The sequence below is a fragment of the Acomys russatus genome, chromosome 13, assembly GCF_903995435.1.
Source record: "Acomys russatus chromosome 13, mAcoRus1.1, whole genome shotgun sequence".
NCBI lineage: Eukaryota > Metazoa > Chordata > Mammalia > Rodentia > Muridae > Acomys > Acomys russatus.
Window position 1 is genome coordinate 25,992,591 of NC_067149.1, and position 12,680 is coordinate 26,005,270.

The window sequence follows — 12,680 nt, forward strand, 5'->3', positions numbered from 1 at the left end:
TTGTGACTTTCTTTGAAGATAGACTGTAACCAACAAGCCAAGTATCTTTTGGTCGTGGTGTGGGAAGGAAACTAGACCGTGGATACACTTATAAACCAGATACTAATGGAGTAAGACTGCTGGACTTCAGCAGCTATCTGAGACACAGAATGTTGCTGTCAATCAAAGGCTGTACGCACAAGGGTTAGGGACAGCTGGGAGCCAGTCATTGGCTTTAGTCTTGTTAAGGTCACAGGGATGATATCAGCGGTGACCTGGTTTGCTCTGTAGGTATTTTAGTTTGTTTTCTTGTCAGCATCACATGAGCTAGAGTTATCTGGGAAGAGGAACCTCAGTTGAGAGAATGCCTTTTTCATATCGCCTGTCGGCAAGCCTATGAGGGAATTTTCCTCATTAGTGATTGATCAGAGAGGGCCCAGCCCACTGTGGGTGGTGCCATCCTTGGACCTTGGTCCTGAATGTATAAGAAGGCAAACTGAGCAAGCCACAGAGAGTAAGCTGGTGAGTAGAGTTTCTCCATGGCCTCTCCTTCAGTTCCTGTCTCTGGACTCCTGCCTTTAGTTCCTGCCTTCACTTCCCTAAGCCATGAAGTATAAACTAAGTTATAAGCTGAAGAATCCCTTTCTTCCCCAAGTTGCTCATGATGTTCTATCACAGCAACGGAAACCTAGGCCAAGTGGCTTCTATCACAAGAATTATCTAAGTTATGTTTCTTCTGTTACTTTGAGTGAGTGTATCGGGGCCTAATATTTTTCTGTGAATAGAACTGAGCTGCTAAAAACTGCCAAAGTGCTCCTTCCTTAGGTGAGGTCCAAATGGGATAAGGGGAAGTGGCTCGAAGCTGTAACGTGCTCTCCAGATGCAAAGTGCCTTAGACATATGCTCTGGAAGAAGGAGGCCAGAGGGCGTTTGCACCCTTCTCTGCAAACCCTTCCTGTGGCCGCCTGTGAACACAGACATGCTGGGAACCCAGAGCAGGATGAAAAACATGATTTTCTGGTGAAAGTGCAAGAGATGGGCTGCCCGTTGCTTCCCGATATTCTACAATTTGAGCTTGTATACCCATGGTCTTTTCATTAGGAGATCATCACCTGCAGCTTCCAGATGCCTGTTGTATTATTTATCCTGACAGAGAGTCTTGGGAGAATCACATGAATCACGGAGGACTTGGTCAGAATAAAAACATGTAAGCAGCCAGCATGTTATGTTTGCATTGGTAAGACAATATTATTGCTACCTTTCACCCTCAGAATTTATGAGTATCTTATTTGTCACGTCACTAAATCAGTCACTTAGGAAAACCCACAATTTGAAGATTATTTTTTTTCCCTTGATTCTTAGCATTTGTATCATTTCAAATGCGAGTGCTGTTCTACAGCCACGTCAAAACACCCAAAGGCAGGTGTGACTAAAATGCAACCCCAAATTAAAATGCAGCAAGGCAGAGCGTGCCACAATAGAAAGTATTCTCAGTTCCCATCTCTAGGGTACACTTGGGTGTTGTGTGCACATCAGGGTGAGGAATCTGAAAATTAAGTTTAAAAAATTTCAGGTATTACCAAGACTTAAGATATTACTAAAATCATAGGCCATGGTGCAGCTTCCCTGTTTATTACAGGCCAATAATACTTATCTATCTTCATGAAGACCCGTATTTTTAAAATACACTATAAAATCTATCACTGGCAAATTATAGGAGCAACATACAAAGCAAGCAACATTAAGAGCATCTTGTTGTGTGGGGAAGCTCTGTGAGAAAAGTGCAGTCAATGGATGAAACCTGCTGTCCCATAAATATGTCACTGTCAGTAAGAAAGTAAACGTGGTTGTGGTGGCTCAGGCCTGGGGTGCTATCACTTTAAAAGCTGAGGAAGGAGGTTTCATTTTAGTTCAAGGCTGGCCTGATGACATAATTTTGGGGGGAGCCTGCCGATGGATGGATAGATAGATAGATAGATAGATAGATAGATAGATAGATAGATAGATTATAATGCTGTGGACACTTCTATAGAATGACTGTTTGCAAGTCCGTGTCTTAGAAATAGCTTCTCCTACTTGTGTGTTTATGTGAGCTCAGAGATCGGATCTGCTCTGGAAGAGTCCTCCGGGATACCTGCACATGACTGTGTTATCTGGGTAGGCCCTAGAGATTTCTGCTCTTAAATGAAGTGGCTGAAAACCCCAGGTTCCTGAGCTCCCCTTGCTGTGTATGTGCCACACCTGGCATCCACCACTGTGTTTCTTGTGATTGTGCTGTTAATGGTAAAGTCAAGTGCCCTCAATGCTAAAGGCTCAGAAATCTTTCTTAAACTGATTTCATGTCCTATTCAAGTGTTTTCTACAGCCTGCATAACCAGCACTTTGTAAAACTTGTTTATGCTTCAATTGTACACAGTGGTTTTTTGTTTTTGTTTTTTAGAGAAATATATAGTATTTTTATTTAGGTACCTCCAAACTTGGACTTGTCTGTGTAAAACATTGTAAATGATACATTTCTCTTTTGAGTACCATCACAGTTGTGCAGAAGTTTTCACTAGTTCTGTTTTTCTATTGTTACTGATAAGCATGGAACACTAACTTTATCCTACATATAGTTGACATTTCAAATAAATAGCTTGTATAGAAACAAAACAAAACAAAACAACAAGAACAATGAAAACGCCAGTCGCTACACTCTGGGAGTGAAGATCTGTTTGGAAGTCCTGCGTAATTTATTGGCCAAGATGTGGGAAGAGGAGTTTGGGATCAGAAGTCAAGGATTGCCCCAATGGGAGGTGATTTCACCAAATGCCACAGCCCCCAGCCTGGAAGGATAAGCCTTCTCCATCCTTCTCAGAGAGGACAGTGACTTTTGTGGCCAGGTATGTCCTATCTTCTGTTTTGCAAGAGATCAGCTTTGCCTGCGTCCTGGCACAGAGATGCCCCCACCTCACCTACCTGTGTGCCACTGGAGGTCTGTGGGGCTGCTAGCACAATCTGCAGACCCCGGTGTGTTAGGAGCCCTGTGGAGTGTGCCTGCCTATCAAGGATGCCAGGGTCTGAGAACAGCTGCATGGTTTGTTCCATAGATGAATATCACAGAGAAAATACATAAATCCCTGCAGAGCAACAGCCTTAGAAATGCATACGTCATTTCAAAGTAACAGCCTGGAAAAGGTACTTTTGCTTTAAACATCATCAACTGTCAGGAGATGTCCTTTCCCCTGCTGCAACTGGATCCCTCAATTGTGTTACCCGAGATCCTGGGTTGAGTGCTTGCAGGTGTGGGACTGTATTTCAGAGTCTGGCTGTTCAATGGGAGAAGGAAGGGCAAAATGGGGACCAGCAATAAGCCCTCCAGGGGGAGGGGCTGTATCCACTGCCCTTGTTTACTTTGGAAAATTATATCCACGGAATACACACTTTCAACTCTCCCATGTCTACCAGAAATCAGGAAGGAACTGGAAGGTGGCTAGTTTCACACTGGAGCAATCAATTATGAAGGTGTTAAGGTCCTAGTTATGAATCAAGCAGTAACACATGTCTATTCTTTCATTTTCATGCATGAGTTTGCCCTAAGAGATATTGGGATGAATCATCAAAGGGGCTTACCAAAATTTGTACCAAAGCAAAGGAAAACAGCATGATGCCCATTGGTAAAGGGTTGGTTAGGTGACAATGGTTGGTTGACTTGTACAGACATGAAATTTCATGGTATGTTCGTGTAGACTTTAGTTAGCTAATAGTTAAGGTGGCTATTAATGAAGTAATAATTGTTAAGTAAAAAAAAATACAAAGTAGCACAAGGGGCTGCCAGGTAACTCTGACTAAATGACGTGAAAGCTCACCAGTGAAATGTCTATCACTGCCCGTTTATGAGTGACAACGGTGATTTCCATTTTCTTTTGTTTCACCATGGTGGTGGGGGAGGGAGGAGGTAGTTAGAAAGATCACAGGGCACTTTGGTAATTAAATATTTGTTATTATTCAGAAAAAAAAAAAAGGTTCTTTCTGTAAATTTCACCCTCTCCTTAATCACTTGCCTGGAAAGCAATTTCCTCCTATGAGAAGAGGAATGTATAAAGCTTGACTGTGTTGACATTGGAAGATTCTAGGGCCTGCAAGGTGAGGCTGTAGCATAGCCTGACCTTTGTGATTAGCCTGTGTGACCATGAAGGTCATAGGCATCCCCTAATGTGTGTCATGAGATGTTAATTCTATTCTAAATTTTACCCAATTTGTACTGTTGGTACTGTTATTTCCACCGTGTCCCTGACACAAGGAAACTGCAGTGTCCCTGTTTTACAATGAGGAAACACACTCCATTTCCTCATCTGTTAATGACAAGTCAGTATCATGCTTATGTCAGGAGATCTTCTGAGAGGAAAACAAACTAGTGTGCATAAAGTGCTGGAAACACAGGCCAGTTTGCACTGAGTTCTCACGGTGCACGCTGTTACTGATGTGGTCAACAAGATTAAGGCGACTTAGTCTCACAAAGCTCGTATGAATTTTGTTTTCCCGATCTCGCTGTTGAAATTCTCTTTGAAATGACAGAGCTGTGGCAACTCCCACTGGAAGCAGGAAGCTCTGAGAAGTGCCATTTCAGCAATGAGGTAACTCAGTGCATTTTGTTTGACAGTTCAGAGATTGTCAGGCATGTGACTGTTCCCAGATGTTCACGGTATCCAAAATGGACTAAGGTGTTGATTTGCACCAAATAAGGGGGTACAGGGTCGTGGACGGATTAGCATTGTTACCGTGGGAATGGCTCCCTTATCGCAGGAGTGGAGTTGTTATCAAGTGTGTAACCCTCACTTGCCTGTCTTCACAGCAGGAAGGGCCATGGCAGATGTCAGTGCCAGCTTCTTAGACTTCTAGAATGGGTGAGGCAAATAAATCTCTACTATCTATAAGCTATCTAGTCTGTGACACTCCGTTGCAGCAACAGCAAACAGACATGTGTTAAAACTTCTTAAGGGAACTGGAAATGTACATTTTGTAGGGAATCCATACTGATCTCCTCTGCTCCTACCCCTTAGCAAAAAATAATTTGCTTCTTTATCTAACTAAAACAAAACAAAACAAAAAAAAACAAATCCTAACTTTAGGTCCATATGGCTCACCATATAGCAAGGTGAGTAATATTTCTTCATGTTTACTAAGAAAATTAGAGATGAAGTAGATAACAAATCACATTATTATCTATATTGTCTATACAATAGAATTCTATTCCATCATTCAATTTTTTTTTCCCAAGACAGGGTTTCTCTGTGTAGCCTTGGCTATCCTAGACTCACTCTGTAGACCAGGCTGGCCTCAAACTCACATCAGTCCACCTGCCTCTGTCTCCCAGAATGCTGGGAATACAGGTGTGTGCCACCGTGCCTGGCTTAGAAATACATTCTTGATATGAGCAAGTGATCACAGCATAAATAGAAAATTAACACTAGTAGACCACTACAAGGGGGTCTGGTGTGTGTGTGTGTGTGTGTGTGTGTGTGTGTGTGTGTGTATCCTTTGTTCACTTCCCAGAGCAACCTTATAGGATAGAGGTGATTGTTTTCCCCCTCATTATAGCTGAGTAAGGTGAACTGTGAATAACGTGTCCGGGATCCAGCTGGGATCAGAATCTAGGTGTGACTATATCCAGGTTTCAAGCCTTTGGCCACATGGGGGGATGAATACATGTTGGGGAAAGGTGTGTCTGGAGGAAGGAGAGGAGAAAGATAAGAGGAAAGGGAAGAATGGAAAAGGAAGAGGAAGAAGAGAGAAAAGAAAGAGAAGGAGGAGAAGGGTGAGTGAAAGAAGAAGGAAGGAGATAGAAAACAGGAAGAGGGAGGGGAAGAAAAAGAGGCAGGGGAGGAAGAGTTGAGAACAAGCTATTGATGCACTGCCTTTTTTGGAATGTATCATTTTCCTTAGGTCAGTGGTTCTCAACCTTCCTAATGCTGTGACCCTTTAATACAGTTCCTCATGTTGTGGTGAGCCCTGGCTATAAAGTTATTGTTGTTACTACTTCATACCTATAATTTTGCTAGTTATAAATTGTTATGTGTCTTTATTTTCCAACTGTCTTAGGTGATTCCTGTGATAACAGTTGTTCAAACTCTCCTGCCTTCTTACCTCCACCCTTCCTGCTCACCCTATATGGTCACATCATATATTCATTTAATCTATGCAAATTTAAAAATATATTAATATTAGCAAAAATTTGCGGTTTTGTACCCTTTTAGAAACCCTGTAGTATACAACTGTATTTTTAAAAGATGAGATAGGGATAGTGGGAGGTATACACCTTGATCCTAGCATAATCTCCACTGCTTTGGGGGGCAGAAACAGGCAGATCTTTGTGAATTTAAGGACAGACTGCTCTATGTAGCAAGTTCCAAGCCAATCAGAATCACACAGTGAGATGTCCCAAAAAATAAGAAGAAAGTGAAGAGGAGGAAGACTGAGTATGTACTGATATGTATTGTACTTTGAGAATAAATATAAAGTTTTCCAGAAGTAATTTTAGTTTTATACATTTTGTTTTTTTGGTGGTAGGGTCTGATTCTATTTTAAAGAAGCCTAGAATTCACTGTGTAGCTCAGGCTGACCTTGAACTCAAAGCAACTCAAGCCAATCCTCCTGCCTCAGCCTCCCAAATGCTGGAATTACAGGTGCTAACGACCATTCCAAGCTATCCCCAGTCATTTTAGCATGCATCCTTTCCTCTTGCCTTGTCCGTCATCACCGCCACTACCTTAAGGTATGAGTCTATTGTTACTATAATAAATTAATTTCCATATTTTCTGGATAGATGAAACACTATCAGCTAGCGTTAAATACTATTGGCAATGAATTCAAGGGCACAGCTGCTTTTCTTGGTGAGATTTGTCAAACTTACGTCATCTTCTGTTAATATTGCCTGTCCATCCCCATTGGGGACCAGGATGTGCTTCACTCTAAAAATACACTTCCTTTTCTACTGGGATTTCTAAGCTGTCTGAAAACTCATTTAACTGTGTGTCCGTGTCCGTGTCCGTGTCCGTGTGTGTGTGTGTGTGTGTGTGTGTGTGTGTGTGTGTGTGTCCATAGCAATGGAACATGAAACCTGGTGGCTGTCTCATTGATATTAGGAAGGCTTGGGCTGATTTTTCCAACAGAGTGGTAGCATTTGCCTTTGTTCAACAGAAATATGAATTTGTTGCTCTTCCGTGCTTCAAATCCCCTGGCAGTTTCCAATTACCCATAGGGAAAGTCCAGATTTCATGGGAACGTGACCTAGAAACTCTGTCTGTATTGATTCATTTATTTTTGAGACACACCGCTGTCCAGGCTGGCCTCGACCTCGATGCAACGCTCTCAGTCTCAGCCTCTGGAGTTCTGGGATTACAGGCACGAGCCAACCACGCCCCTGGTCAGAACAGTGGTTTAGCCAGAGGCTCCACTCCACTGCAAGGATAGGTTTTGGGACTGCTCAGGCAAGGCCTTGAGCATTTCCACGTTGCAACAGGTCACCTGCCTTTGTGGCCTCCGCTCGAACCCAGAACCGCGTCCCTGCTGCTGATGTTCAGGAGGGCTCGGGAAATCCGGGCAAGGAGGCCAAGGAAGGTTCCAGTAGCAGGTCACCCCGAGACCTGCGCTAGGTGCCCGTTCACTCAGGGAGCGCAACGCCCTCCACCCAGCACAGGCCCACCCCTCCCTGGACTGTAGAGAACAGTGCACCAGGCCTGGCCTCTCAGAACATCAGAACACCGCACCTGACCGCGCCTCTCTGCCCGGGCGGGATAGGACGTCCCTAAATGGCTGCCTCGCCCCGGGGTCCCAGGGTCACACTCCATGCGCCCTTGACCGGCCCTCGCGCCACGCCCTAGAAACTCTGTCTGATTTTCCTCTTTCCCCATAGATTATCCCCCTTGCTCCAGACAGAGGTACACCGTGCTCCAGGCAGCCTCTTGTGTCTTTGGGTTCTGCACTGCCCAAGCATTCTACCAACTGAACTACATTCTCTCACCGTGTAAATGTTATTGTTGAAAAGCTTACGTGGGGGCTCAATCTGTACAGACATGTTTCGTGTCATTATTCCCCAATAATACAGTAAAGCAAGTATTTATGTAACATTTACATCACACAAGCTATGATACAGACCCTGGGGATGAGTTAAAGTACGCAGGAGGATGTGCGTAGGGTATACGCAGGCATGAAGACATGTCAGTCAATGGACTTGAGCAGCTGCAGATTGTGATTGCCTAGAATGATCTAGAGCTGACAATGCTGCAAACCTAGTCTTTGTCCCTGTTGTTTTCTTTGCCAGGAATTCTGTTGCAACCCCCACCTCTGGTAAGTTCACACATCTTCATACTTACGTATTATGGATTGGCACATATTGCTTATACAGAGTGCTGGATTTCAGGAGGATGGGTCCTTTCTAGCATCTCATATACTTTGACTGTGTCAGCATGTCCAGCCCTCCTTTATCCCTCCCTTTCTCTTTCTGCTAATCGCCTCCCCTACCTTCCTTCTTTCACGACCTATCTATGTGATTTGATGTGTCTATATAGAATCTAGAATCCACAAATAAGAAAAAGGTGACCTTTCTCTGAGTCTGGCTTCTTCTAATTAATGTGAGCATCTCAATCTGTATCTATTTTCTTACAGACAATATAGCTTCGTTCTTCTTTACGGCTGAATGAAATTCCATTGTCCTGTATACCACATATTCCTTATCCGTTCATCTGATCACATGCATCTAGGCTGATTCCGTGACGGGGCTGCTATCAATAGCGCCCCAATAAACATGGACATCATACATGTGTACATCTTTAATATAATGCCCAAATGTCACTTTCCCTGTCACACCTGTCCTGGCTTCCTGAGCCAGGCTTAGCAATGCTTTCTCTTCCATCTCCTCAATATATCTTAATGTGCCTAGAGGCAGTTATCAACCAGGAAAATGAAGCAAGATCTTTAAACATCCAAATACAAACACAGCCCGAGAAGTTAAGGTGACTGCTTTTTGTACTTTTGTAGTCCCAAGACCTACCATAGCGCTGGAACATAGTAGTTCTAGAAATGTGGGTGAATGAGTGGCAGACAGAGACATAGTCTTAGAAACCAACTTAAGTTTCTCTTGCCACGAGAGCAAAAATAAAGAGGTCCCCAACGACTTTCCCATCAGATCGACATGAAATTCCCGTGGAACCTATGTGTATGTGTTTGAGCGCACACTATTACGGGCTGCATCCATCAGTTCTCCCAAGGGAACCTGTGATGCCGGATACGAGCCTCCAGTTTAATCCAGTCTCCTCAAAAAGCTAAAGCGTATCATATCTTCTGTTATATGGCTAAAACAAAAACAAATAGCAGAGTTCAAGCAGGACTTTGGCTTAAGTAGCTCTCACGGCCCTGCAAGGCTGGAATTCAGCCCATTCACCCCCTTGTCCAGTGTGGCATTACCAAACAACAGGGAGTGTGGGTAGTGACAAGTGAGGCAGATTCCCCTCTCTTCCTGTTGAATCATGCCATCAGCCAGAGGAAGTGACCTTCCTTTGTGGCTAGCTTGGAAGCTACATCACAGCCTGCTCGCTGTGGCTTTTCCTTTGCTTCATAAATTTCCCCTTCCGTCTGCAGGCGGAGTGAGTTATTCACTGCTTCCCAGCCTGGTGCATGTGCAGCATCTCATGCAAAAGCTAATATGTGCTCTGGCTGCCCCAGGGACTCCAGTGCAGCGGTAATGATAGAATTAATCTATCAGTGTGGTCTCTAAAAAGCACCTCCAGGCCAGCTTCTTGAACAAAAAGGCAGAGAGGTGAGCAGAAAAGATCTGTTGGTACCACCACCACCTTTGTCTAAACGCATGCAAATGAAGTCAAATTGAAAACGCCTGGCCTTAGCAGCCAGATAAGAATCAAGGGTCCCACCATTTGCATGTTTTATTGTAACAGTGAATCCAGACACAATGACTGAGCTGGGATACAAAGTACCTCAGGAAGGTAATTGATGCTCACATTTATTTTCAGTGTTTCAATGGGGAATAGAAAATGGCTAGGTTTTCTGAACCTTTGTGAGCTTCCAACCTGGGAGAGTGCGTCGACAGTTAAGGAGAACCTGGCGTTGGTGCCAGTGAGCTGAGTCCTGCTAGGTAGGCGTCTCTTCCTTTCCATATCAAATGGTGGCTTTCTGTGCCGAGTCACTAACTTTAATGAACACTAAGTCTAATTCAATTGCATCACTAAGTTCTCTGCACTCATTTCATCGCTCAGCTCTCCCGTCTCTTGGGTAGGGAGTCTACCCTCGTCCCGGCCTTACACAGAGAAGGCAAGTTAACAGCCCAGTTCACAGAGTAAATGGCAGTTCCAGATATAAGAACACATTTGGCTAATTCCAAAGCCAGAGTCGTGGGTACGTGAAGTGATTTCTTTTTCTACTATCAAATCATCTGTTTATTAACTCTTTCAGTAAAATTTACAGAACAAACTTATTATAAGAAAAAAAAACTTACTATAAGGTAGTTGTTAAGTATATGGATATAGATGGTGGTACAGCTATTGTCCCTGCCTCCAAGTCCTTGTCTGTGATAAATATGCTAGAAATAACAAAAATATTTTCTGTTTTATAAAAATATCAGGAGAAGTATTTTTCTTGTCATCTTGCTCCTTCTCAGGAACATCCCTGTACCTCCTCCACCACTGGAGGGACTCTATTGAGTCTTTACTATGTGGCTGACACCTGAATGTCCTGTCCACTTGTTTGTTTTGTTCAGGGTCTGTCAGTTATGATTAAAAAAAATATGCCAAGGTGTATTCATTAGAAATTATGCCATGCAACAGATCCAGTGTAAAAGAGGATTCTTGGGGCAAGGGAGGGGGGCGAGGTCCTAAGGAAGGGTAGAGGCAGACTCTGGACATGTAGACAGGCAGGCAGACAGAAGATAGACAAGGAGCATTAAGAGAAAGAGAGAGAGCCATGGAGGCAGAGAAAGGGGGAACACAGGAAGAGAGAGAGGTAGAGATAGATAGATAGATAGATAGACAGACAGACAGACAGGGCCTGAAGAGAGAGGGAACACAGAGAAGGGGGGTGCAGAGAACAGAGAGAGAGAGCTGGAGTGGCTGGCAGCCTTTTATGCAGCTCTCACCTGGCACACCTGGCAGCAGCAGGCAGGTGATGACACAAGCAGCTGCTAGGTCCCCAAGAGCAGGTCAGTGGAATCGCTTGTACACTAACAATGTTAGCTTCTACAATCTTTTTTCCTCCTCTTCTGCAGTAATTCCTGTGCCTTGGAGGAAGGAGGAATGAGACAGTTGTCATATTTAGAGCAGAACACTCCACAACCTCTCATTTTAAAAATTTGTTTACTTATTCACTTTATATCCCAAATGTGGCCCCCTCCCTCCTCTCCTCTCATCCCCACCCTCCTACCTCCTTCTCCCTTTCTTCCTTCCCCTTCTCCTCAGAAAAGGGGAACCCTTCCAATACCAACACACTCTGGCACATCCAGTCACATCAGGCCTAAGCACATCTTTTTCCACTGAGGCTTGACAAGGTGGCCTAGCTAGGGGCAAGTGACCTAAAAGTAGGCCATGTCAGAAACAGCCCTGCACTGCACTAGCTAAGGGACCCATATGAAAACCAAGCTGCTCATCATTTCATATGTGTCAGGGGCCTAAGTTCAGTCCATGGTCTTTGGTTGGTGTTTCAGTCTCTGTAAGCTTCCATGAGCCCAGGATAGCCGACTCTGTCTTCTTGTGGGGTTCTTGTCCCCTCTGGGTTCTTCACAATAACTACAAATAATATAAAATATTTTGGTGTAACTCCTCAGTCTCTTATTGCACATCGATCACTTGTGAGTTTCTGTAGTATTTGTCATCTATTTCAGAAACAAGCTTCTCAGACTAGGGTTGAAAGCTTCCCTCCTCTGTGGGGTTCAAGATAAGTATTTAAGAGGCAATTTAATACCATTTTCCAGCACGACTGGGGAGATGGCTACTGCTAGTTAACAGCATTTGCTACATGGCAGCCCTCAACTGCCTGTAACTCCAGTTCCAGAGGATCCAACACCCTCTTCTGGCCTCCTTGGGCACTTGCACATGTGTGATACACATAAACTCACACAGGTAGAAACACATATAAATAAAAACAAGACAAAATGAAGGAGAGAAACAAACAAACAAACAAAAGCTGTCTCAGTTATGCCATCCTGAACAAAACCCAGAGGACTATATCTCCTACTGTAGAGATGCCTGCTCACTCATATTTATTGCTGCTCTATTTATAACAGCCTATTTATAATGGAAACAGCTTAGATGTGCATCAGCTGATGAATGGACGGTGTAACTGCTATACAATTACACGATGGAATATTATTCAGCTGTCAAGAAAGACAGCGTTATGCAATTTTCAGGTACATAGATGGAACTGGAAATACCCATTCTGAGTGAGGTAACAGAGCCAGGAGAACAAACAGTGCGTGTTTGCTTTCATATGTGGATCCTAGCTTTGACGCTTCAGAAAGCAAGTTTAAGATGGAACACTTGTCAACGTCAGGAAAGTAGAAAAGGCCCATGAGAAGTGGGGGCGTCTTAAGAGGGGGAATAGTAGAACTCGGATTATAGTTTGAAAGGGGAAAGGGAACAATGGGGCAGGAAGGGTAAAGTGCAGTGGTGGATGGGAGAAAATGGTGGAAGAGGTCGTGTAGGGAGGGATTCCAACAC